This window comes from Salarias fasciatus, chromosome 6, assembly GCF_902148845.1.
Source record: "Salarias fasciatus chromosome 6, fSalaFa1.1, whole genome shotgun sequence".
Taxonomy (NCBI): Eukaryota; Metazoa; Chordata; class Actinopteri; order Blenniiformes; family Blenniidae; genus Salarias; species Salarias fasciatus.
The window spans coordinates 14,310,374-14,336,928 of record NC_043750.1 but is presented as its reverse complement, the minus strand read 5'-3'; the positions used below and the strand labels follow the sequence as shown (position 1 = coordinate 14,336,928).

General features: G+C 43.3%; 1 protein-coding gene across 15 annotated transcripts in view; it reads left to right on the top strand.

Annotated features, from left to right (window-relative positions):
• Window positions 1-13,273: 13,273 nt before the first annotated feature.
• The window catches only part of ptprdb (protein tyrosine phosphatase receptor type Db), a 148,687-nt gene continuing 135,405 nt past the window's right edge, over window positions 13,274-26,555 (top strand). For 14 of the 15 annotated variants that reach the window (XM_030093146.1, XM_030093145.1, XM_030093136.1 and 11 more), the window contains exons 1-2: window positions 13,274-13,390; window positions 13,630-13,747. The gene's annotated coding sequence lies outside the window, so the exon portion shown is untranslated. Of the gene's footprint in view, window positions 13,418-13,629; window positions 13,748-26,555 lie in introns of all 15 variants that reach the window. The other variant, XM_030093131.1, reaches the window with a different exon arrangement.

Here is a 26,555-nt window from a genome sequence, read left to right as displayed (position 1 = left end):
TCTTTGTGTTGTACTATTTATTGAAATCACGTCTTTCAGGCCAGTGGTGGTGATTGAAGTCACGCTGAGTACAGTGCTCTGGGGTGCCAGGATGCCTCCGTTCATGTAGGCTCGGTATTTGGTATTCAAATGGTGAATCAATGCAAAGTCACCATTCGGTTTTTGTGTTTCTTGCCTTGTTTTGTTGCTTTATTTTTGGAAGGAAACTAAAGGCTTAAAGTGCAGCTGCAGGCTAGCCTGTTGGCAGCTGTATGCTAATGGCTCGCCTTGTTTGTGACTTTGAAATCAAAGCAAGTCTTATTCTGGTCAGTGCTGGCCTCAAGGCTGTTAGTTTCGGGAATGTAGTTGGCTCAAAAAAAAGAAAAAAGTTAAATAAATAGGTTGAATTGTTATTGTCCCTGTCAGAATTGAGATGTTTGGCAAGACGCCGGGAAACTATGAGCCCGTCAGTGAATTAGGAAGTACATGCTAAAAGCTTGTTTCCACTGTCAAATCCGGCAGGTATTGTTGGGAAGAATGTTCGACTTTTTGAAAAGTATAAAAAAAACAAAACAACAACAACTAAACAAACACATCTTCCTTTGTGACTTCATAATGTGACGACATGAGATTAGAGAAAGTTTCAAAAACAAAAATAAGGACAAAATCCCACAACTGGTACTGAAGATATGGTGATTGTCATGACACTTGTCTCTAATCACTTCAGTTCTGCCACTCTTTCTCCACACCTCTCGGTGTCTTCAGCTACCTTTCCCCTGCCTGCGCTGCTTTTTCTTTTTCTTTTTTTTTTCACCTTTCATTTTCTCTTTGAATTTTCAGTCCCTCTTCAGTCTTCTTTACTGTTTTCCTCTCCGAGTCAATTCCCCTTCCATCTTCCTCTGTCACTTCCTACCTTCCTGCGCTCCCTCTCTCTTTCATGCCTCCCTCTCTTCCTCTCCATGTAGACTGTGTGATATGTAAATGCACAGACAGCTGCTCCCGTTCTCCGAGTTTTGATTCAGTCGTCGGCGTAATTAACAGCTCTGCGAACTGTGACTCATCCCAAACTAGGTGAGGCCGGCTCTGTCAGCCAATGGGAGCGCTCCTTCTCCCTCGCTGTGGTCGCCTATCTGTGCCCCTCTCTTTATATCACACACACAGACGCACAAAATGTTGCATATTTGCTTAGACGAGACAGTGAAAAACAGTAAAACACTGGAGGTCGTCTCCCAGCATCCGACTGGCGCATTGTTCTGCTGGCCTCTCTTCCTTCTTGGTCCACTCTGTCATCATCCTCCTCCTCTTCCTTCGTTTTTCGGCTATACCTTGCAGTAACTTGTCTGCTCTCTCGCTCTCTCTTCCTCACCAAGCCTACTTATCTCTTTAATGGGGATATCAATTAACATGGGAAAGTGGGACCTCCAGGCCCTTCGAGAATTAATGCATAACATCTTAAGCCACAGAGACGGGCTCCAAAGTGCTCATCTGCTCCGTCTCCTGCACTTTTCTCTTTCCCCGTTCCTATTTTTCTCATATGGCGGTTTGCTTCCGCGGAGAAAGAATGATTCATCTTGTGAGCACTCAGCTTTTGAGCCGCTCGGTGTTTACTCTGTAGAAGAAAGTTTTATGCTACATTTTCATAAATTTGGAATGGCTGGAAAGCCACATCTGCACACCTATCACAGTATGCTGCAAATATGCTCTGCTTTGACAGCGTGGCAGGTGTAGAGATTTAACTCTGCTAATAGCCTGGAGCAAAGGAAGCGGGCGAAATTACTTTTAACGCTTTAAATCTTAAAGGGCCCTAAGGGCATTATAGAAAATAGCAATACTTTTATCGCATCACTGTTTCAAGTAGCCAGCTACTGTATTACAGAAGGCTTATTTCACACTAATTGCAATACAGTGTGGGTTCCACAGTTGTGTGTTGGTCAGCTCTCACACATAATATCAAGGTGTTTTGTGGATTTAAGTCTAGTGAGAAAGCCTCTCTGTTGGGAGTTTGCAAGTTCTGCCTGGGTGTGCATGGGTCTTCTCCAGGCTCTCTGGTTTCATCTCACTGTCCAAAAGCATGCATGTGGCAACAATAGGTGACCCTTCATTGTTCGTTGGTCTGACTCTCTGCTTGCCCTGTGATGGCCTCACCAATCTCACCAATTTCAGCTGACATTGACCCCAGCGACCTGAAGCCCCGAGCTGGATAAAGCAGCATGGAATACGAATGCAGGGACAATGCAGTGGATGAATCTATTACTTTACTTGAAGGCAGGGGTGTCAAACTCATTCTAGGTCAGAAGTTAAAGCTTGATCTCACTCAGGCTGAACCTTTAAAGCTAGGGTAGACGATGTTGTCCAAAATCACTTTTTGTCATACTGAGTGAAATGCCCCTTGCCCCCTGGGAGAAGTCAATACATTATGTGTACAGAAAAAGGTGCGGAAAAAATCTGACAACTGTAGCAGCCAAAGGACAGTAAAAACTCCGACCAATCGTAAGGTGCGGACCGCTCTTAAGAAACCAATCAAATCCCTTCGCCGTTCTACCAGCTCCCTGCGTGTACATTTCAATGGCGTGCACTGGCCCTGGTTCAGTGTGCGTACGCGTTGCCAAGGCGCTCTGGGTGCTCGCGGCTGGCGTGAAAAATAGAACGAAGCGGAGCGGGCGCGCTGCGCTCCTGTGCGCGTTGTGTGCGGGCAGTCAGAAAGGTTAATAACATTGGAGGCGATCACAAACTCCGTGCGTGTGGCGCTTCCGCGCGCACGCCATGCGTCCAGCGCGTTCGCTCCCAACGGGAGCTCCTCCAATGGGGTGGGAGCTGGGCGGAGCCTTGGAGAGATGTTACATTCCTGCTACATGCTAGTTTTCCAAGATCGCCGACCCTAGCTTTAAGATAATAACTTATTAAAAAATAAATGCTAATAAAACCTTTCAATTACTTTTAGTGTAAACAGTATAGGTAAATCCTGAAATGTATCCCATTTACTGATCAAGTACTACCTCAACATTTTTCTCATTAAATTAAAGCTCTATTTGCATGAAAGTGTTGCAAGTGAAAAATTATTGTTTTTGAATTTTTGTTTTAGAACGGTTTCACAATTACAAATCACTGTTTTAGAAACAATTTCTGTTTTCATGGAAATGGTAGAAATGTTAAAAATGGTGTAGTTTTCCTAATGGACCACTAGTTGGTGCTGTTTTTTTTTTTTTTTTTATTGAAACTACATAATAATGGCAAATACATGGACGACTAACTTGGACTGCTGTGACAGAAGACTCTCAGCTATAAAACTAAACGCTCTAGGAGAATATGGACAGCGAGTGATGACACTGGAGGCTGCCGTTGTGGTTTTTGTCTGCCTCCTTGCACATGTCCAGAAGACATAATAACCACAGTGGAAGCGTTTTCAAAAAGTGGCATTTTCAGTGGCTGTGAGCCATTGTTGTGTTCATGAACACCAGAACCACTACAAAAGATTTCCTTTTTCACATTTTCACTCCGCGGAGCTCTTGAAGCTTCTGGGTCTCAGTGTTGCGTTACGATCAGCAGTGGCACCCCTAGTGGACAAATGAGGAACATCAGTTACAGCACTTTAAAGTAGCTTCTTTGTTATTTCTCACATTTTCTAAAGTTACCCAGCAGGCCAGTTTGAACCCTTCTCTGGCTGAGGGCCACCTGTTCAGCATTCCTGTTTTCGGACGTGACTATTTGTCAGACTTAAAAATTTGGTGCATGGTGACAAAAATATTAGACTTGATACCAGAGAGGCCTCGGCGAAAAGGCTGTTTAGGAGAAATGTCAGTTTGTGTGTGGAAGCTGCAGCTCTGAGAGACAATGAGGGAAAAGCTTGAAGCTTGAAGCAGAACTCCCCTCACCCAAGCCAAAAAAAAAACACAGTGCTAAGAACTAAAAGACTAATCCTAAAATGAAAGACTTCCATTACTCATTTTTATCAATGACTTCTTTTTCTTTTTTGTGAGTTTAATTTGCTGTGTTTGTGACCATAGCACAATGTGCAATTCACACTGAGGTGTTATTAGATAATGATGGTACTTCTGTGAACACTGAAAGCCATTTGGATTCTTTGTTCATTCCTCAATTTTAGCAATCGTACATGAGAGAAAATGTCTTACGTTATAGAAATGTGTGTGTATAATTGTGGTTGACGAGGTGATCATACATGCATGCAATCTGAATAAACACATTTTTGCAAAATAAATAGTGGAAAAGGAGATTGATTGATCCTGTGTAGCTTATACGTTTGACCTTTCTCTTTTAGACTAACGATGTATTGCGTTATTCTCAATGTGTCATCTGAACTGTTGTTGGACAGAAAAAGGACTTGGGCCTTGGCTATCAGAGTTGAACATATAACACAGGCATCTACCAACAAGATTCTGACCTTCACACCGTTATCTTTTACCACAGCACATGCACACCACGCCGGTGTGATGTGCATGTGCTGCGGTGTGGACAATATAACAGGGCAGCCACAGTGACACTGAACATTGGTGTTTGGTATAAATCTTGTCTGCTCTTGCAGAGAAATGGGGGCTGACCAGTGTGGGCAGTGTAGTGCTACAGTGGTGTCACATCCTGAACCCGAATTGCTTTCTCATCGTAACATTCAAGACATAGAAAGATAATTGTTTTATTGGCTCTTTAGAGGAAACAAAATAACGCAGAAGGATTTCATCAATATTAAATCCAATGACTTTGTTGTCAAATCAGTGGTTTCATCTAAATTTTTATGTCTGAAATGGGAAAACAAAATACTGTGTCAAGTGCCGAAAAACCACAGTGGATCTCAGTCGTCAGGAATGTGCTTTAGCCTTGGGCCGTTCTTCACAGAAGACATTATGACGAGGGAAGCAGGGGTGAAAACAGATATGCTAATGATGACTGCGATTCCATTCATGAGTCCCACTAAGTGTTAAAAGTGACACAGCATGACAATGAGCCAACATGCACAATGGAAGCAGATATTTTGACAGCTAGAATCGCACATGTCCTGGTAATAAAGATTGCATCTCCTCTTCGGGCGAGCCGGTCGTCCCTGCATGCTAACCGACTGTTCCGCCATACAGAGACACTAAATGGGAGTGAGTCATCGTTAATGGTATTAATTCCTCCAGCACTGAAGTACAGCAATGAGACGGACGTAAATAACCTGGAAAGGTAAGTGGCTGGCGGGGCTCTCGCCTCGAAACCTTCCCCAGTTCGAGCACCGGTTGGCCTTGGGTGCATTTTGATGTGAAGTTTGCATGTTCGCGGCATAGGTTTCCCGTCACAGTCTAATAAAACGCATTTAGCCTAAATGGTGAGTCCAAATTCCCTGGAGTTATGAATCAGAGTGTGTGTGACAGTTTGTTTCTCTGTGTTTGCCCAGTAATAGCCTTGCAGCTTGTCGAGAGTGTATCCCTTGCCTTCATCCAGTCAGTTACGATCAGCTTCAGAGCCTCGTGATCCATATATCTACTGAAATCCAAATCAATCAAAAGACCGATTAAGCATGTCTTTGAGTTGGGGATGAAAGGTGAAGGTGAAGAAACAAAACCACGCAAATACAGAATATCCGCAGTTTGAGTCCGTGTGTGTGTGTGTGTGTGTGTGTGTGTGTGTGTGTGTGTGTGTGTGTGTGTGTGTGTGTGTGTGTGTGTGTGTGTGTATAAAATGGGATGAAGAGAGGACTGGTTGGACATTAAGCGGAATCATAAAAATTCCTTATAGGGCGTCGGAAGGTTCAAACCCAAAAACCGTTTCAGCTTTTCATCTGTTCTATAAAGTGACAATAATTAATCTATCATGCTGTCTATCTATTGCATATAGTTTAAATTTCAAAGACGCGTCATTTTTTATTTATAGTTGAAGCCTGTTTAACATTTACTGATGTCAGCCTCCCTAAAGTGAGAAAAATGAACAGTTCTTTTGTCAGTTTAGGCCCTGCAGGTTGATCCTGTATAAAAATACTATGTATTCTCTCCTCTTTAACGATCTGCTTCTTACAAACCGCAGAGCACAGATGACAGCCTAAATCCGATCAATATATGGTGTAACCTCCCTTTGACTATAGAGTAACTCTGAGCATGAAATACATAAGAATACACAATCATGAAGTCGACTCAGTCGCTCTCTCCACTTCTTCACTTGAGAGAAACTATCATAATTTTTTTCCTCAATGTTCAATTTCCAATAAGGGTGACTCGACCTGGTTCTCTGGGGTTAAATCAGGCTTCTATTTTCTGCTGTGTCAGAGCCTAAGGTCAACAGTGGAATTACTTAATCAATCTCTAAATGGAGATGCAGTTGTGAGGTGATGATCTGTAGTAGCAGGACAGGATATAGGGCTTATATTAATGACTTTATTGATATTCCAGGTCGTCCAGAAAGAGAAACACTTTAAACTCCCTCCCACTCCATCCTCTCATATATGCAGACAAAATGCCACTGTAAGGCTTTTGGACTGATGGGATATGACTTAATCTTGCTTAGTCAAACAGTTAACCTCTCAAACACGCAGTGTAATTAAGAATAAGATTTATACATGTAATTAAATCTGTGTTTTCTTATTCCTCAATCATGATTCTTGCTGGCACACAACAGCAAAAGACACGCCCGCGGTTTCACCCTTTAACCCGTCCAGCCCACTGAATTGCTCAAACGCCGCGTTGATCCACTCCCTCCGAGATATAATTCAAAACCAGATCAGGGCTGATCCCATTCATATCCATTATGCTCTGAACTGGATCAATAGTGACAAGGTCTGCAGCCCATTGCTCAGTGCTGTCAGCAGGGGAAGTCCTAATCTATAAGAGAATGCCTGGCCACCAGCACCAGCTGCTGAAGGAGGAACGTAGAAATGAAATATGGATGTTTATCAAGCCGGCTAAGGTTGATTCAGATCTGCGTGTGATTAAGCGTTTGATCCTGCTCTTTGAACACAATGTGTGCCAGGGGTTTATCAGATGGGAGGGGAGACTGCGTGTGTGAGCGTGCCTCTGCTTGCACGCGTGAAATTGTGGTGCTCATGCGTTGAACCCCCCCCCCCCTTTTTTTTTTTTTTTTTGGTGTTTGAAACATTTTTTTTTTTCTTATTTAAACCATGTTGCTTTGGTACCCCCTGAGCTTTCAAACCCCTGGGTGGTCGATATGGCCTAGTTTTTGAATTTCCTGCTGCACACAGAGAGGCACACAAACAACTGGCACACATACAATGCACCGTCAGCCGCGCTCGCGTTTGCACACACGCCGCAATACCAGACCTTGTAAGCGAATTGACAGAACACGTATGATGGTATACTTTGTTCCTTTTTGAAACCGGAGAGGACATAAAAAGCGTCTGAAGAGGGGAATGGAGGATGTAGAGGGGAGGTGAGGAGACAGAGGGGGAGAGAAGGAGGAAGAGAAGGGAATAAAGTATAATAATGTGTCACAGTATATGGAGTCGAGCCAAGACACACACTGTGAATAATCTGTGGTAGGTTTTTGCTGAGCCGGTTGTTGTAGCATTAAAAATATAATGCCAAATATGTCTCAGTGTCTGGCTCGCCTTAAGGATGACAGCCCAGGGGATGGATAATTAAGACAGAAGAAAAGGAGCTCGCCTCCATACAGAGCTTTAAACATTTCCCAGATAGTCCTACACAATGGTCCAATTCAGGACACCGTGACTTTGACCCAATCACTGCTCAGGCAGCAAGGTAAAGGGCTGCCCTGGACTGAGGAAAATGGTTCTGTAAAAGTGCAAAATGTTGTTGAAGGTCCTACTTTTCAAGACATAATTTTACCGATTTTCGACATGTACAGCTGTTTTGTATAAACTGTCAAGCATTTAAACACTGTAAACCTTTAACTTGGACAAAGATTTACCTCCTATTATTTGGGTGATTCATGAAAGAGAATAAAGACGGACAGATGGATTCAGATGTAACGCCAGGTGCATAGCAATCAGATTCATCACCTTGAAATCCAGGTTTAGACCTAAATCTACTGAAGTGTTGAGTCCCAGAGTGTCTTAAATAAACCACTCTGAAGCAAACGCAGCTTTCACAAGGTAAAGAAAAAAAAGAGGATTCTGAAACTTTTAAATCCAAAAAGTAAAGGATTTATCATAATGCACTCATGCCCTTATCCTTTGACTTCCTTTTTCTGCCCTCTCAAGGAGAATTGAAAACGATCCGATTGATTACTCAATTATCTGAGTGACTCATGGAGAGAAATGTGTTATTTCTGTATCCTTTCATGAACACTTTCATGTGTTATACTTAACAAAAGCAGAGAGTTGACTATAATTTGCTTAAAGCAGCCACGGCGCAGCGTTTAATGTTCCAGCGTTGGACCTACAGTATCACGTGAAAATCTTCCACTCGAACCCACATGCATATACATACGGATGTACCAAGTTGCACGAGTACAAAGCAAGGATTCACACTAACACACACACACACACACACACACATCCCACATGCTCTGTAAATAGAGAGCAGGATGCTGCAGACATTTGGGTGCATGAACAAACAAGAGATGCTCCTTGTGAGAGAACGAGAGCGAGAAAACAAGGGAAGGACGAATGTGTGAGAAAGACACACACACACACACAGGAAAAGAGAGCTCGGGGTAGGTGGACAGATGAAGTGGTGACTCAGGAATGAGATATGAAAAGAAAAGATTCAGCACTTGGAATTATTCTCCTCCTCCTCCTCCTCCTTTCTCCTCTCTCATTCCCTCTATGGACCAAAAAGGTGGCATGAGACAGTTATGGATTCCACCCTGAACTCTGGCCTTTCCCCCACTTCAGCCCATCCATCTTCTCTGTTTTCTCGCTCATTCTGGCTTCTTCTTTTTCTTTTTCTTTTTCTTTTTTTTTTTTACAGTTCGGCCCTTGCATCTGCCAGTCTTAGCTTGTGAGCCGTGGCTGTCAACAAGCACTGAAGATGGCAGCTAGACAGAACACAAACTTTCTGTTTGTAGAATTTCTGATCTGAAAGCTGATCCACAAGTCAAATAAAGAAATAACACCAGCTTGATAAAATACTACAGCGGTTAGTTGAAGATGCCTCAAACCAAAAAAGAATCAGTTTGAAATATCACACCTACACATTTTTTGCAGCTTTTGCCTCCTGCTTTCTCTGGTGGGTTCCTGCAGTTCTGTACGATGTGACCAGAGTGCAGAGGTCTGAATGTGTGTGGTTAGGAGCTGACTCAACCTTTGACTGAGGAACAACAGGTTTTCCCAGAGGAGACGGAGAGCATCGCCTGTGTGGTGACAGAGTGAGATTCACACGTTTTATTCTAATGGTTGAACGTATTCTTATATATTCAACATGATATACAAATGTAGCTTAGCACGTGTACTTTAAGCAGGTATTTTCAGGAGTGCAAACCCTCCAGAATAATGTATCATCACTTTGGTTTACATTGAAGATTTACCCACTGATTTTTTTTTTTTTTTTTTTTTTTTTTTTTTTTTAAGTCAAACCTGGTTTGACATAATGTGTGTTTTCAATATGTGTTTCATGTGCAGGCTGTGCTGCCCCCATGGGAAATGTAGCTGAGGTGGTAAACCACCCAGATGGTGACACACCTTGTCTCATCAATTTAGTTAATAGATGATAGCCTTGGCCATGCTCATTAAATCTATGACCCTTGCCATGTGAAACAGCACATGTCCTCCTTTTCTTCCCGGCTTAAGGATTTACTTCATAAAAGTTTATCAATATTTAATGTTTGCAAAGGTTGGTCTCTGCTTTTCTCACCTCTGCCCCTAAACGTTGGTATAAATAATGAAAATCTGTTGTGTGTTATTGCATGGAAGTTTTGCTTTAGTGATTAGTGTGTGTTGTAGTGCAGTGTGTGCCAGACAAGTGTTGCATCCCTTCGATGCATAAGCCACAAAGCCAGAAAACTGAAAGTGACACATGTAAATGAAGGCTGCCACTGACGCCTCGCTTAATAAAAACAAGAGTTAATTCAAATCATTTGAGATTGTGTATGTATTTATTCATTTTGATAATTCTTTCTCTCCATAAAATTGTGCATATGGCTTCTTTATTATCTACACTGGATATACTTATCAGGTCAGTCTTGTCCTCTCGGTCATGTTTTTCTTTAACATTTGCATCTGCAGTGCTGGTAAAATGATTATAAACAGAATCCCACAGAGGTGGAACAGAAAAGTGGAACAGAAAACAAGAACACCATTTTAACATTGTCAGTTGTCACATCCAATCATCTTTCTCTTTTCTTTTTCAGAAAGCAAAATATGTTGAATATCAAAGCCGACTCATGGACACAACACTTCCTGTTCAAATTAAGGTTTTAGTTTTTTCCTGTTTCTTTGAAATGCAGTTGTGAAATGACAGCTGGAAACTCCACACAGTGATTGACATCACTTGAGAGTATGAATGATCCAGGAACCATGGAAGCTCCGCCCCTTTCCCTCCTTATGTATCATCTGCTGACCTCCTAAAAACTGATCTTGATTTTTTTTTTCTTTCTGGTAATTGTCCTCTCCACAACAATGATGTGAAATGTCCTTTCTTGACTAAAAGTCCTCCAAGTCATGTTCCATCTGAGTTAGCCACAATAGATCTGGTTTTGCAGTGTGTCACCAGCAGTCTTTTTCTTTCGTTCCTGCATTTTGTTTTCATCCATCCATCGTATATGCCAATTTATCCAATTTAGTGTCTTGGGTCACTGGAGCCGATCCAACTATGGGCAAAGGCAGGGTACACACTGGAAAGGTCGCCATTCCATCACAGGGAGACAGACAATCTCATACACACACACACACACACACACACACTTGGCCAGGCGATTTTACAGTCAGCAATTGACCTCAAAAAGACATTTTTGAACTGCAGCAGGTAACTAGAGTGTCGAGAAAAAAACACATGTAAACACGCAGAGAACATGCAAACTCAAAGGTCTGACTGGAACAGGGGAAATTCTTGGTGTCAGTTCAGCTTGTTAACCACTACACCACTGTGACACCATCCTGTCAATGATTATCAATCAGTTTTTCTCATCTTAAAGGATTTATATTGATAAGTAGGAATTTATTTCATGCAAACAACACAGATGTCGGAGGAGAGAGCTTGTGTCTCTGAGAGGTGCCAGAGAGCTTCAAGTGGGGTCACAGCTGTGTAGTAAATCTAGGGATCATGGAAATACCTCATTCTGGCAGTATTTTTTTCTTCTTTTTTCCAATAAAAATAAATCCTCTTAAAAAGAAATGACTAGAGGATAAAACTAATTATAATTTCATAAAGGCATAATGGAGATGAATACAAGTCATAAAACATGATTAAAAAAACAATGTCAACAACAGCAGACTATCTATGAAGACTTTGCCAGATATTTCAAATTAAAAGATTAAATCAGAATGAATTCACAAACCTTGAACTTGTGCAAGTTGAATTGTGCTTTTATGTCTATGGATCTCAATAGCTGATTATTTTATTATGTTATAATGTGACAAAGATAAGATAGAGTTGGGATTTAAGAGCTGGGGGTGGCAGGAGAGGGTGGGCTGTTCATCCTCGGTTGGTTTGTGGATCCCTGAACAAGATCCATATCCCACATCTGCTTACTGGGCACTGCACTGCAGCAGCCCACTGCTCCTGCTATTTATTTATTTATTTATTTATTTATTTATTTATTTATTTATTTAAAACACCGAGAAATAATTTCTCAAAGAGAACAATAAAGTTCATATCCATGCATCCATGCACCTCCAGTGCTATGCCCTGTAGCGAAGCCAGAGTGGGGGCAAGGGGGCGGTCGCCCCAGGGCCCACAAGGTCATAGGGCCCCGTTTCATGTGATGTGTTCATATTTAATCGGAAATAAATTATTATAAAAAAAATGTGCAGTGTGTGTGAGAAGGTATACGCATGATTGTGGGCTCCAATTTGCCAATTCTTACATTAGGACTGTCCATGAATGCGTCAGAGCTGTAAGCCAGCGCTGATTGGCCGTGCGGCATTAACAAGTTTTTTCTTTTGCACTTGAACTCTTTGGAGGGACGTTGAACAGTATGCTAAACACTATGCTAGCCGCTAGCGGTACTACCCAAAACCTAACATCGGAGCCACTGGTGAGTCAGTGAAACCCTCAAAAATATTATCTTCATCAGAATGCTGTGGTCTTAACTGCCTATTTGAATGTGCCTTGTGTTGCTCTCAACTATAACAGACCGTAGACTATTTTTTTCTCTAATATACATGAATTCCAAAAGATAGAGAGCTGTGTCTATATCTATCTGAATAGATTGTGTAATTTTAGACCAGCTGTGTTCATTTTATAGTCAGGCTGTATCAAAGATGGTACAGATTTAGCCAGTGAGTTTTTAATCTGAGTTTTCAGCACCATGGACAGCGGAGATTGACACCTGTCAGGCTGCAGTTGTGTGTGTGTGTGTGTGTGTGTGTGTGTGTGTGTGTCTGTGTGTGTGTGTGTGTGTGTGTGTGTGTGTGTGTGTGTGTGTGTGTGTGTGTGCGCGTGTATGTGTATTTGTTCTTCAGAACAAATTTGTGAACTGTTTTGTGACTTTATTCTGCTTTCTGAGGCATATGTTTGCTTGGCTCAATAAAAGTGAGCATTAGTGTGTTGTTGATGGTAGCATGAGGTATTGTTTGAATGGTAAAATTACTATCATAAGGGCCCATCGAGAATGCTCCACACCCTCTGTACTGAGACCCATGCTCCGCCTCTGGCTATGCTGCCTCTCACAGTTCAGGTTGGCAGGCATTAAAACTGACCATGTTGACATTTCAGTGTCACACATCATTCTCAAAGACCTTCTTTGGACTGTGGGGGTTAATTGAAGTAACTGGAGAAAGACCACAGAGGGAGAACATACAAACCCCAGAAATACCCAGCTCACAGTTGAACCCACTTTTTCACTATGGGCAAGTCTAAAATAAAAAAATATAAAAGAAGACTATTTATGATATAATTGTGTACTCGCGTGCATGAGCGTGCGTATGGACCCACGGTGGTTCTTGTGAGTGCTCCTGTTGACTCCATTTGATCATTTCTGGGTGCACAGAAAGCCTTTCAAGCCTCGGTGGCTTTGGGGATCATCTCAGACAGACGCGGCGAAGCAGCGGCGGCTGCTGTTCGCAACGTCTTGACCCACTTGACGGAACTTTTAAGTTGTGAATTTTTACATTCACTTCTGTGGATCCGTCTCTTACTATTGCCTCCCTCCCTCTCTCCCTCTCTCCCTCTCCCTCTCTCTCTCCCGCTCCCTCCCTCTCTCTCTCTCTTCCTCTCTCCCTCTCTCCTCCGGAGCTTATCTCGGTGCGCATCGTCAGCATCAGTTTGAAGTGAAATCTGACAGCCGCTGCCTTGTCCGGTCCTCTTCCTCTCGTCTCTCTTCCTCTTTGGCGGCCATCCCGTCTCGTTAAGAGGTACAACCCGGGATTAGTGAGCTAAACGTGCGTGATTATTGATGTACTTTTTTTTTTTTTTTTTTTTTGGGTGGGTGGGAGAAGAGTGTGTGTGTGTGTGAGAGAGAGAGAGGGGGGATTGACCTCGATTGGCGCCCGGGATGTGTGAGTGAGTGGCTGGCGCGCGCTCCTCTCAATGCTCTCTCTCTCTCTCTCTCTCTCTCCCTCTCTCTCTCCCTCTCTCTCTCTCCTCCTTGCAGTTCATTCGGGACTGTGTGGGACCGCGTCTGGCCGCTGGCTTCTTCAACTTGGGGTGAAGAAAGACACGGGAAACTCCTCGGGATTCTCCGTACACCGCGCGCTGATCCGGACCTGCTGGTGAGCACACTTCTGGTCTCAATTGCTAGAAAAAAAAAAAAAAAAAAAAAAACATTTCCAAGTGCTTGTGCAAAAGCAACCGGATACTTGTTGGGTTTTTTTTTTCCTCTGTTGTTGTTGTTGTTGTTTCTTCTTCCCCACATCCTTTCGAATAACCACCAGAGCGCACTTCCAGAAGTGCTTCTCGGGTTGTTTTCTCACGCCAATAAGCGGAGACAAAAAAGCTGCGGCTCTCCCTTCCTCACATTTTAGCCCTTGGCTGCCAACTTCTCGCTCATTATGCACGGAAATTAAACGTGGCCATTTGTGACAATTACCGGCGCGTATTGTCGGTATTCCTATCACGGAGGGCGGAGAGACCGAGATCCAGCCGGCCGGGGCGAGGAGGGAGGGAGTGGGGGGAGAGATTAGGTGAGAGGAGTGTGAAGAAGAAAAGAAAGAAACATTTGAGGAATCCCTGAGGGAAGCACTGCTTCCCTCCTTTCATGAGAGGGGATTTTATTAGGCTTTTATTTCTCCACAATGATGACATTATCTGATACTGCTCTAAAGCTTGTACTTATCATGCTATTATTGTCAGTCAGTGCCATTACTAGCCTCTCTCTCTCTCTCTCTCTCTCTCTCTTTCTCTCTCTCTCATATATATATATATATATATATATATATATATATATATATATATATATATATATATATATAGTGACTGACTTCCTACAGCCCTGCTGGCTGTGCTGTAGGCAGAAATCTATGAGAGCATTTGGTGCTTTTATTGTCCTGTTTATCAATTAAGCTTGTCTATAATGGAGATATCACACTTCCTCCAACATAAAACATTACTCTCCCACACACCATCCGTTAGCATCTCACCTCCCACATAGCCACACTTGCTGTCCACAGTCGATTTTCTGGTTGTGTGCCACCATTTGCACTAATAGAGAGTCCCTACTTAATGTAATGACAACTCGATCTGTCAGCCGATGCACAACAGAGGGGCCGCTCAAAGGCCCATAAGCAGTGTCATCAAGGGCAGATTGAAAGGCCGTGAAGACGCAGAAGACAAGACAGAGTGCCTGTAGAGGTGGTCTGACTAGTTTTGCTGATGTGTTTTATTGTCCAAATACAGCATGAGGCCATCATTGTGAAGCATGTACCCAGGAAGTGTGTGTGTGTGTGTGTGTGTTCTGTGTGTGTGTGTGTGTGTGTGTGTGTGTGTGTGTGTGTGTGTGTGTGTGTGTGTGTGTGTGTGTGTGTGTTAGAGAGAGAGAGAGGGAGAGAGAGAGAGAGAGAGTCAGCTCTGTTCAGTCATGTGTGTGCAAAGAAAGAATAAGTGAGCAAAAAGAAAAGAGGGACAGAGGAGGAGAGAGAGAGATTATGCTAACTCAAAGTATTGGAGGAAAAGGAAAACCCATGTAAGCAGTTTTTCTTTTAGCTTATATATTTATATATTTAGCTGTCAGAGTCTTCACTGATACACAGTAAGGTTCTTCTGGCTTTGACATGCTTGTCACCAGCATGACATTTTTATTTTTTTTCCCCCTTATGAAAGAAGGCCACTGCTTATTTTAGCTGAGGTATATGTATGACTGCAAGCACAAACGCTAAGAAGATTGACCAAACAAAAGCACTGACCTAAACACAAATTAAGGCATTTTATAACTCTGATGGCTTGATGCTGAACGGCCACTGTCTGAGGTTTCGCTTTGAATCTTTCAGTTTTTGTCGTGACTGACCAGCTGAGGTGAGAATGCAGAGAGAAATGCCACAAACTGGGGCGCTTCGCACTTTTATTTAATTATTTGATTTTCTTTTTGCAAGAAAGTAACTTCATTAACAGTAAAAAAAAAAGTAATAATGCATCAAAAAAACATTTTATCATGTGAGAAATTGTGCTTTAGAGATTGTTAAGATGAGTTTAAATCTGGGATGCATATAGATGTTTCTGACAGTTTGAGCCTGTCTGTATATGTGGGCAGGCAATCATGTAATGAAACAATGACTTAGCCCCTGTAACCCCCATCAGGCTCTTTTTTTTTTTTTTTTCCCCCCAGTCATGTGAAAATGAGCTGTCTTCTCAGCTGATGTGCCGACATGGTGCTGCTGATGGCAGTCAAGATGATGATGGCTGTGTTGTTCTGGCTCTTCTTAACGACAGCACCGCTAAAATACTGATCATCGCGGCGCTGCTAATAAAGCAGGCAGATCGGTGCATTACATCATGGTGATAACGACGCTGCAGAGATTCAGTCAGAAGGGGCGCTCTACATCTCGATTGTGAATAAGATTATAAGGATCTGATTTTCGACTTATGCTCCTCATTGCAAGAACTGTGGGGCTACATGTGCGTCTGAGTGGCAGCAAACACCAGGTTTAAGAGCTTTTGACAGAAGCAGATAAAGTGACAAGTTTTCACCACACAAAAAAAAAAAGAAAGTAGTTGTACTTGTCAGTTGTATGGTTGATAAGTGGTGGGTTGGCAACAAGATCACATTTTTAGGAACATGACAGCCCATGCAAAATGGTTAGTGGCATACAGTGCAAGTCCTGATCTCTCCATGTGACAGATTGTGTTTTTTCTCTCTTTCCTTCTTTCTTTTCCCCGGTTGTTGTCGGTTCTCTCTGATGCACACTTACTAAATCTCACATAAGAGCACAGACGCATTCAAATGTCCTCACGAGCTTCATCTAATTTTTTAATATGGACCACTTTGACAAAATAAAGCATTTTTCATCGCTTTTGAAGAATACCAAAAGCGCATTGATGCCGCCTTGCAGTCACATTTGCCTACATTGCTACTGAGGTAATACCTTATTGTGTCTTGTACTTATCCGCCCATTCTGTCAAACAGTAGATGGCCTTGAGCTTAAAAATATCTAAGTACAAACACACATACACACACACACTCACACAGACGGATGCACAGTTTTAGCAGGGACAGCCCTGGTGTGCTGGCACAAAACCAAAGAGGTGGTGATAACGAGGTTGAAGTTAGTTAGGATTTTAGCTGCGCCTCAACCTCCTAACACCCTTTCTAAATCTGATTCATCCCAAAATGAGATGTTTTTCCAAGAGAGGGGAATGAAAACACACTCCCTCTCCCTCCCTCTGTTTCTCTCTCCCGCTCTTCTTCCCCTGCCAAATACAGTTGAGCTCACCCCCCCCCCCCCCCCAACCCCCCCACCCACCCCCCTCCCACCCTTCTATTACTCTCATACTCTCACACACTATCTGTTTCACACCCCGTTCCTTCCTCCCGTTCTCTCACATCTCTCTCCTCTCTCCTCCCCTGGCACCTCGATGTGTTTCTCTTTAATTGAGATGCATTTCAATGTGGTGCAAATTAGCTTTCTACAGCTCCAGTCTAAACTCGCAACGTATGTGTGCGTGTGTGTGTGAGAGAGAGAGAGGAGTATTCCCACAGTTGAAAGTGAACGCGTTACCTTCCTGTTCATTTCTCCATCATGTCTTCACTCCCACAAACTTGCATTTTCAATGCTACCATCAATAACTTTTACTAGTTAAGACGTGACTTTGTTTTTTTGTTTTGTTTTGTTTTTTCATGTTACTGCCTCCCCACCAAGTTACCTGCGCCCCCCTACCCCACCAGCATCCCACCTCTTTGCAGATTTGCATTCTGATACGTGCCTCTGAGATGACAGTGCCTGGCAGCTCATTAGGGAGAAGGTCTGGAACCAGGAGGGTCAGAAGAGCCATTAAGGCATGTTTCAGTTATGCAATGTTTGTCTTCTTCTTCCCCGGTTTGAACTGGTGTTGTTTTCCAGAGGAGAAAAGCTGAGTGGTGATATTCAGTGCACTCAGCGCAGTGGGGGCAGGGGTACTTCCAGAAAACGTGAGGATACAGTACATCCCATTTAAACATGTTTCTTCTAGTTGACTGGCAAGGACATAAGATTTTTTTTGAATAAAATAAGGAAGTTGTCCTCAGAAAGCAGACTACAGTGTGTTTTAGAGGGGTGCTTTTTTATGAACTTACAAACCAGGAGGTCAGACGGCATTTCACAGGTGTTTTAGGATAATGAAGTAGCAAAAGCAAAAATAAATAAATAAATAAATAAATAAACAACATTTTATTCTCTGATCTTCCATTGAAATGCAATGGACCATTTTCCAAGTATTCAAGTATGAATTTAAAGGATTGTTTTGTCTTCAATTCTTTGACCAAAGTTCAGATTCCACCTGTGATATGGGATTTCAATCAGACTTCAAAGGACAAAGTAAAAACTCACCCAGTCAATCACTCGTGAATATTTGCATTTATTGAACCAAAAAGTGAATAACGAAGAAGGTAAACACAAAGTCTCTGAGACAACATTTAAGGTGGTCTCTGGTGGCGTTTGTGGCTCTGTGTGTCCACATGTGAGGGGCAGAGTATGAGAACGAACATGGCACGGTGGACTTTGTGCCATTTTGATTGCACGCATGTGCACACACACACATACATGTGTGCATGCGAGAGAACGAGAGGAGCCATTAGGGAGAGTGATGCTGACAGTGGGGTGACCTTGGGGCTCCCAGTCTTCCTCCTGTCGATGAAGGGGATGACTTAGTGCCTCCCTCCCCACCCATGATGGCTCATTTATTATCATTAGGCACACAGTCAAAAGATGCTGCTCAGGCCCTCGAGACAGAGTAGTACGTCTTCAGGTGCTCTTTTGTGGATGTGTGCATCGCCGAGAGTGAGCGACAACAGGACAGAGACAGAAAGGGAAGACGTATCTCTTATGATAAGTGCTGCAGCTCTGAGCATATGTGTTTGTCAGCTTGTGTTTGTCACAGGTATACTTGGCTTTGTGTTAGTTTGTGAATGTGAGTTCATCCATATCTTGACTGCAGACATGTTGCCTGTCAGTCCACATCTGCCTGAGAGGTGCACCCCCCCCCCCCCCCCCCCCCCCCCCCCCCCCCCCCACCCCCCACCACCCCCCCTTCCGTCTGCTCGCCGCACTTTATAAATAAAGGGTTTGTGTCATAACCCTAACCTTACGTCACCTCAGCCAGGCAGTGAGCAACATCAGTGGTATATGGCTACATCAGGGCGGCCTCCGTGCTATCGTTTCTCAGCGTGATGGATGGAGACTTCTGCAGGCCAGTCAATACCCAATCTGAGCCCCACTGTCCTGATTTAAGATACAGCAGCACCCAGGTGACACACTCAGAAGCATGCCACTTTAATCACTCTGAGCATCAACTCCGCGCTGCCAAGATTGGTGTGTGGGTGGCTTGGTGTGTACGTGCGGGCGTGTTTGCGTGTGTGTGTTTGTATTAGCGGCGCACTCAGTCAAGCGCTGCAGTAATCACAAAGCGATCGGCAAGTGCTTGCACTTCTGACAGAGTTAACATTTCTTTTAAATGTAAAGGGAGGGGGACATAAATAAGTTATACGAGGGAGGATTTATGGCATGGATTGAGCTCATGCTTTATCTAAAGGGGGATGAAAAATTTTATCCAGCAATCTTTGGGTTTATACTTGTAATTGCGCTGATAGTGGTGAAATGGCGTTGGGGGCTAATTTCAGATGTTCTGGGGTTGAAGCGTCGTTATGTTTGGACTGCAGGGCTACTCGATGCGTGTTTGGGAAAGACTGTGATTTTAGTTAAACAAAAAAATATTGAAATAATCGCTACCTCTCGCTCACCTTTACCAAGTGCTGCGGCAAATCCCTGAAAACATCACTTATGCTTCAGCTGCCAAGAGCAGATTTGGCGGGAGAATAAATGAAACGGGGACTGTTTGGCAGATACATTCAGTGTTAATATTTTGCACAGTTTACATTACATATAGACATTTTCTCACTCTTTTAATAATAAAACATTATTCATGCAACATCGAATTTTCCCGCGAAGCACGCTTCGCCGAACGCCGTATCCGAAGGTAAATTGTACCAGGCATGGCGCGGATCTCGCCAAATGAATTGGGTGGGCTTTTCAAACTGCTTTATGCATGGGTGATAAAGTTAAAGCATCTCATGAGTGTAAAGGTGGGAGGCTTGAATTCAGCATTCCCGATGTGCACAATCCCCCCAGCTGCTGCCGTTTATGAGTGCATCATGCGGGAGAAAACGCTTCAGTAGTAATCACGGGTAGATTGTGTTTGTGTGAGTGAGCGGCTGGATATCACTACTTTATCAGAGAGTAATCTGTTTGCACGGGTTCAGATTGTTCCCTCTTGACATGTCATCATTCACATACATGCACAAAGCACACTTTCTTCTTGTGTATACACACACACACACTCACACACACTCACACACACACACACGCAGCCCCTCCCCTTCAGCCCCTCCAGTTTGGCTGTTAGTCTAATTTATGAGGTGCCGTTAATTTGGCCTAAACGCTCGTTGCGAGACCTCCCTCCTCTCTCATCCCTTCATCTCTATATCCCTCCTTCTCTTCCTCCCTCTCATCAGTCACTCGGCAGAGTAAATCAGAGGGGTGGTATTGCACAGCAGGCAATACATAGACTGGACACCTTGACTAATATACCGCTGTCCTTCTCCCTTCCTCTTTCTCCCCCAGTCTGTCTAACTAATCCCATCCCTCTCTTTCTCTGTATCTTTTGCCCGCCTGTTTAAATCAAATTTGACTTTGCTGCTCTATTCAGATTTTATTTTAGATCTGGTTATTCTTAATATTCATCAACACTTCCTTTACATCTCCGGTGCACTTTTCCCTCCACTCTTGTCTTCCCACCTCTGCCGTCCAGCGCTTCCTCCACTTTCCTTTTTTCGCTCTCATACCATGCTTTGCTCATCTTTGCCTCCTCCTCTATTCTCCTGTTCTCATGTTAGGTGTAAAATTAGAACAGAAGGCATGAGGGGATGCTTTGTGTGTGTATGTGTGTGTGTGTGTGTGTGTGTGTGTGTGTGTGTGTGTGTGTGTGTGTGTGTGTGTGTGAGAAAGAGAGAGAGAGAGTCTACATGAAAGCTTCTCAGTCCCCACAGTGCTCAGATGGGGCTGATTAAAAACCTAAAGCCTTGGTTTTCATCCACATTTAGGATTCTCATAAAATCAGATATACACAATCACATGCACCCGGTTACAAACACACTCACATGCATCGCTCCCACACACACACACACACACACACACACACACACACACACACACACACACACACACACACACACATACAAATACAAGTTTTCCCTCTCATTATATTCTTTTCATTGGTCTGTTTTTGCTGCCTAGTTGTCATTATTCCTCTCTCTCTCTCTCTCTCTCTCTCTCTCTCTCTCTCTCTCTCTCTCTCTCTCTCTCTCTCTCTCTCTCTCTCTCTCTCTCTTCCACATATACACCAGTAGCTGGTGAATCCTCCAGTTTTAGTGGAAGTGAACTGCAACAATGTCAGGCGTCTGAGGCTCCCTCATCACTTCACACCACATTGTTCTTTCTAATTCCATACACCACACACACTGGGGAACAACTCTGTGCTGTGCCGAAGTGCCCGGCACACCTATACATCACTGTCCATCTTTCTATATTTCTGCCTCCTTTCCATCCTTCACCCCCCTCTCTCATTTGGTCTGGATTTCATGTGTCCTTCTTTTTCCTTTCTCATCTTTCATCGCGTCTCTGTCTCACGCGCGCCCGTCTACCGGCTCCGTATTTGTCCTTTCTTTTTTATCTCGTCTTGAAATTCCCCGAGCACAAAGGATTTAGCTACTTCTCAAAAAATGTAACAACATCTAGACTCCTGTTCTTTTCCACACCCCACCCCCTTTTTTTTTTCCACCATCTCTGCCTCCCCCCTCCCTCCTCTTCCTGTCACTTCTCCCTCTCTCGGCGGGCTCCTACCAGTGCACACTTGCAGTCACAAGATAAAGCATCATACCTCTGCCTTATCCCTCTGTGTATTATATAAATCCACCGTGGCTATCATTAAGCAGGCGCCCCTTAAAACTCTGCCTCTCTCTGTATAAAGGTCACACTCTTTTTGGTGTCGAAAGTTGAACTTATTGAAATAGAATGAAAAGAAATAGAACTACTTTTAGATGAACTAACAGTTACTTTGGAAATATAGGTTTTTTTTTGTTTTGTTTTTAATGAGCTAAGAGAATGACAGTTTTGCACGAAACGTGGAAAAGAGTTTCTGGATGTTGTAACTGATTTGATGGCTGACAACTGCCATGAGAATGAACACAATGAAGGAAAAAAAAAAAATAACACAAGAAGGCATCCTTGATAAGAATGAGGTCAGAATGGCTGCAACGTTCAACTAGCCCCATATTGTTGGTAATCTGAAGCTCAGCTTCAGTAGAACTGAAATTTTCCTTGCTCCTCTTTTGCCAACGTTCAAATTCATAGTTATCAATACAATGCACACACTCTTTTGCAGCCCCTTCATTCTTCAAATGCAATATATGACGTTGAAAAATCTCACTTCTAGCATTATTCTCTCATAAAAGCAGACATATTCAGGTTGCTGTAAAGCGCAAAAGAACTGAACTTTGTGTTTCAGAACCTCATAAGAGTTCCCTGCTGTGGAGGCTTTTTTTGTTACTCTATAAACCAGCACTACAGGTTGGTGCAAATTGCTTAAGCAGTGGGGATCACGGTAGCAATAATGGGCCCACATCACACATAATGTGTCCCTCAAGCAGTTAATGAAAAATTATATGTTTTGAATTCACTGACAAGTAATTCTGAACATGAAAATGCTGTATCCCGAAATTAAATAAAATGTTGACAATGCCTTGATTACTAAATAGACTGCTTATCAAAGAGAATTGGGGACTATTGAGGCCTAAGCTATTTTCACAACTTAATGATGGAGGGAGTAATTCACCTTTTGAAGTTGCCATAGAAACAGTTAGCTTTGCGTTTCATTCATGCGCCAGAATAGTTTTGGTGTTTTTGCCTGGGCTGTATTTGTGTGAGGTGATGTGTTGAACCCTGCTGGGGATTGTTGTCACACAGGACTGCCTTTGAGTGAAGACCCATCTCATTCTGGAGAAAACCCACACAGGGAGAACATGCAAACTTCATCTGAACGGTATTCTCACTCTGAAGCATGGTGACTATAAGCTGCACGTCTCTTTATCCTCCAGTATCCATTGCTTCCATCAGACACATACAGACATTTTCAGTTGTTGTTGTTTTCGAGCTAACAGTTTGTTTTAAAACTAAATGATTTCATTATTGGTGTGTTTAAAAAGCCAGCTCCAGTTTTTAAAGGAGTTTTAAACATAGACACAAGTGCAGACAGATATGAAAGTGCAAGAAACAATAAAAGAATTTTAAATTAATGCTCTAAAGTCTAAGTTCATAGACTTTTATGCAACAGAAGAAAGAGCTGATAAGAGCACTAACAAATTTGAATGTTTGAAAACAGTTGATTAATCTATGAAATTAATTCATAATCCTGATATTCTTTGATTATTCTCCATTTCCCAGCAGAGGACATCACAGGCGGCTCCAGCCTGATAACCATGGGCAAAGTACCCAAAGACACTGAAATTTAATTTACAATAACTGGTGGGCATGTAAAATCCCCCCACCCGTTCAGTGAGTTCCAAAGGCGGTAGTGGGAGGCGAATATTAGTTTATAATAATTATTAGATGTGCTCGATTTTATACATTGTGGGTAAGACATAGTGATTTTGACTAACCTAAAACCTCAGTGCTTGTCACAATTAAGCAATTGATCATCACTGTTAAATCATCATCATATATAAGCAATAGGGGTGGGACGAGACACAAATTCCACGAGACGAGATGTCTCGCGAGATTGAGTCCACGAGATCGAGACGAGACGAGACCGGGGGGGGTGCACCTAGTTCGCCTATTCCCATTCAAACCGCGGCGCATAAACGATGCCATGACTGCATTTGCACTTCATGCCACTAGGTGTGCTGTTTGCATGTTCAACCGTATTTTACACAGACACCACAGAGGAAGAAGGGCGCCGCAGCCGCTGCAGGCTCTCTCTGCATGTTGGTAGAAAAAGAGTGTGAGCCGGCAAGACGTGGTAAAATGTTCGTTGATGCGATGCACCGTTTTTTCAATAAAAGAGAAGAACTGAACGATCGTTTCCGGACATTTTCTTTACGTCGTATCAATTAAACTGTATCACAAGTAGTTTGTGTACTCAAAAGACCAAGATTCCTTGCGGATAGAACATGCACAGAACAGTATTTCATGTCCCTTTCGACCGGGTTTTTAAATATGAATATGAGCATATTCAGGGTTTTGCACGTGTTTATATGGCTGTGCGCCATGTAATGTATTATTCCGTCAATATTCCAGTTAATAAAGAGTTTTTGCCTTTATATAAACGTACTCAATCTCGCGGCATTCGATATCGCGAGATCTCGTCCCATCCCTAATAAGCAATGTATTTAGAAACAAAAATCTCAATTTACATTACGTTACACGACTCTCCCCTTGCAATTAATGCAACTCAAGTAATGTTTCTATGCTGCACTATTCAGGCCTCAGTTATCACAATAGAGTAATTATAATTTAGAGGTTTTATAGCCAACTGCATGGAGAGCTTATGAGTTATTTTACTTTTCATTTACTGTATATGGCCGAGGAAATATATTAGCTGGTTGTCCATACAGCTGACTTATGAAATTTAATTCTGCAGTAAATGTATTCAGGCCATGTTCTTTGGGATCAGTGGTATAAATCAGGGGTTATCTCCTTCTGGCGATGCTGGCAGCCAGCTAACGCAGTCAGGTAAGTGCAGAATGATGAATTGGTATTATATGAAAAAATATCTCCCTCCTTTGATCCTAACTTGATTTTTGTGGATCACTGCGAACGCATTTAATTCTTCTCAAGTAAAAGGCATTCAAGGCAATACAATCACTATTAATGTGGTAATAAATGGGTTTGTCCGTGTGAAAAGCACATCCTTTATTTCCCAGACCTCCTCACACTGGCGTGCACGCCGCTTTCAACTTATATAATAATCAGATTCAATAACACACAGTACTCGCAAATCAAGTATGAATCAGATGTGTGTTCTTGTGTGAATCCATTATGTGGCTGCATCTTTGTGCGATCTCTGGGAGGCAGGCCAAGTGTCTCTGGCTGAGTCGTCTCTATTCGCCGTGTGTCTGTTCACTCAGCCACACAGAAGACGGATAGAACCACCGGTCTGCTCATCCCTCCAGTCACACCAATGTAATCAGACCTCAGCAGCCATAAACCACTGGCTGCGGACGCTGCCCGGTGCACGGCACATGCGCGCACGCGTAAAACACAGTCCGAGCACACGTAGAAGAAGAGACGGATGTATATACAAACACGGAGAGGCAGAAGTGAGGCGTGAAGGGCTGAGTGGTGGTCCTCCGTGAGTTGAGTGGTTCTGCTCCAAGGACTTCGGCCCAACATGTCCCCTGTGCTCGGACGGGAAGGACGCCGCTCGGCCCAGAGGGAGTTTTAATCATGCCGCTCGTCCTGAAGTTGGGCGTGCGTGCTCGTGTGTCCGTGCACCACCCGGACCACTGTCTGGTCTGCGTGTGAGTTATGTGAAAGCTTGTGTCTTTATCTCGCTCCCTCACTGTGTCAGTCCTTCCATCACTCTTTTAGCACCTCCATCAGTGCCTGTCCCCCACCACCACCAGCACCACCAGCATCTTGGGCCATTTTGTTTCTGTTTGTCTTTTTGTTATCTTGTATCTTTTGTTCTCCCTCTCAACAAACTAATGCTCAGTCTCTCACTCTCCTCTCTCACTGTTTCTTCACCCCCCCTTCTCTCTCTCTCTCTCTCTCTCTAGCTTTGTGGTGTGAACGATGGTGGATGACTGTGCTTTAAGAGATTTACTGCTGGATCCTGTCTCTGTCAGGTGTCGAGACGAAAGGAAAGCGATGAAGGGGGGAGGGAGAGGGAGAAGCAGATGGAAGATAGAGCAGTACACAGGGAGATGAAGAAGGCCGAGAGGGGAGGGAAATGGAATCACAGGATGACGGCAAAGAAAGGGATGAGGCAGAGAAGATTATGCAGGGGAACCAGGAATCAGATAGAATAAGAGAAATGTGAACAGAGTATAGAATAGAGTCAGAGGGTGCTCGATGTTTTTTAAAACACTGTCTGAATGTGGTTTGACAGATTGGCTTTGTGCGCCGACGTTGCTGAACACTGCTGCCGCGACTTCCCCTCGTTCTCTCAGTTTGTGCCCTAAACATTAACACAAACACATACAGAGACACAACAAGCTGCCAGCTGCAGCGGCGGCGTGCATTCACTCACTGACCTGCAGCACACTACAACTTACTGTACACCAACAGTTACTTCTTTAGAAAGTAACCAAATTACTTCTCCCATCACTGCATATGAACCCAGTTGGTGACTTTGAAAAGTTGTTTGTTACAAGGTTTCTTTAATTCACTCATTGGTTTTGCACTTTGCATGCAGCTGCAGTCTCCTCTTTGTTCAGTCTGCAGACGGCCTTTATTCATTCTGCTTGTGCCGGGTTGCAGGAAGACTGTGGTTGGTCATTTGGGGATCACCCCTGTGGGTCTCCTCCCGCACCGGGACTCTCTCCATGGATTTGCCACTCTCGGTGGATTTTTCTGTTTTGACAATTTTATTTCAAATCTGAATCGTTCAGCGTTTGCATGCTCTGAGCCTGATGCGGTTCAAAAGTTACAGCTGAAGGGTCACTGTGAGTCTGCTTAACCCACTAATAGACTCTTCAATTGACTATTCTTCAAGGATCCCCAAGAGGAAACACACATATGTCTTCAAAGCCCTGAATGGTGGCATCGGTGCAGAGCAGAACAAATATTCCCAGGTGCACACAAGTAAACATTATTCTTCTTGTACAGACAAGGGCCAGCG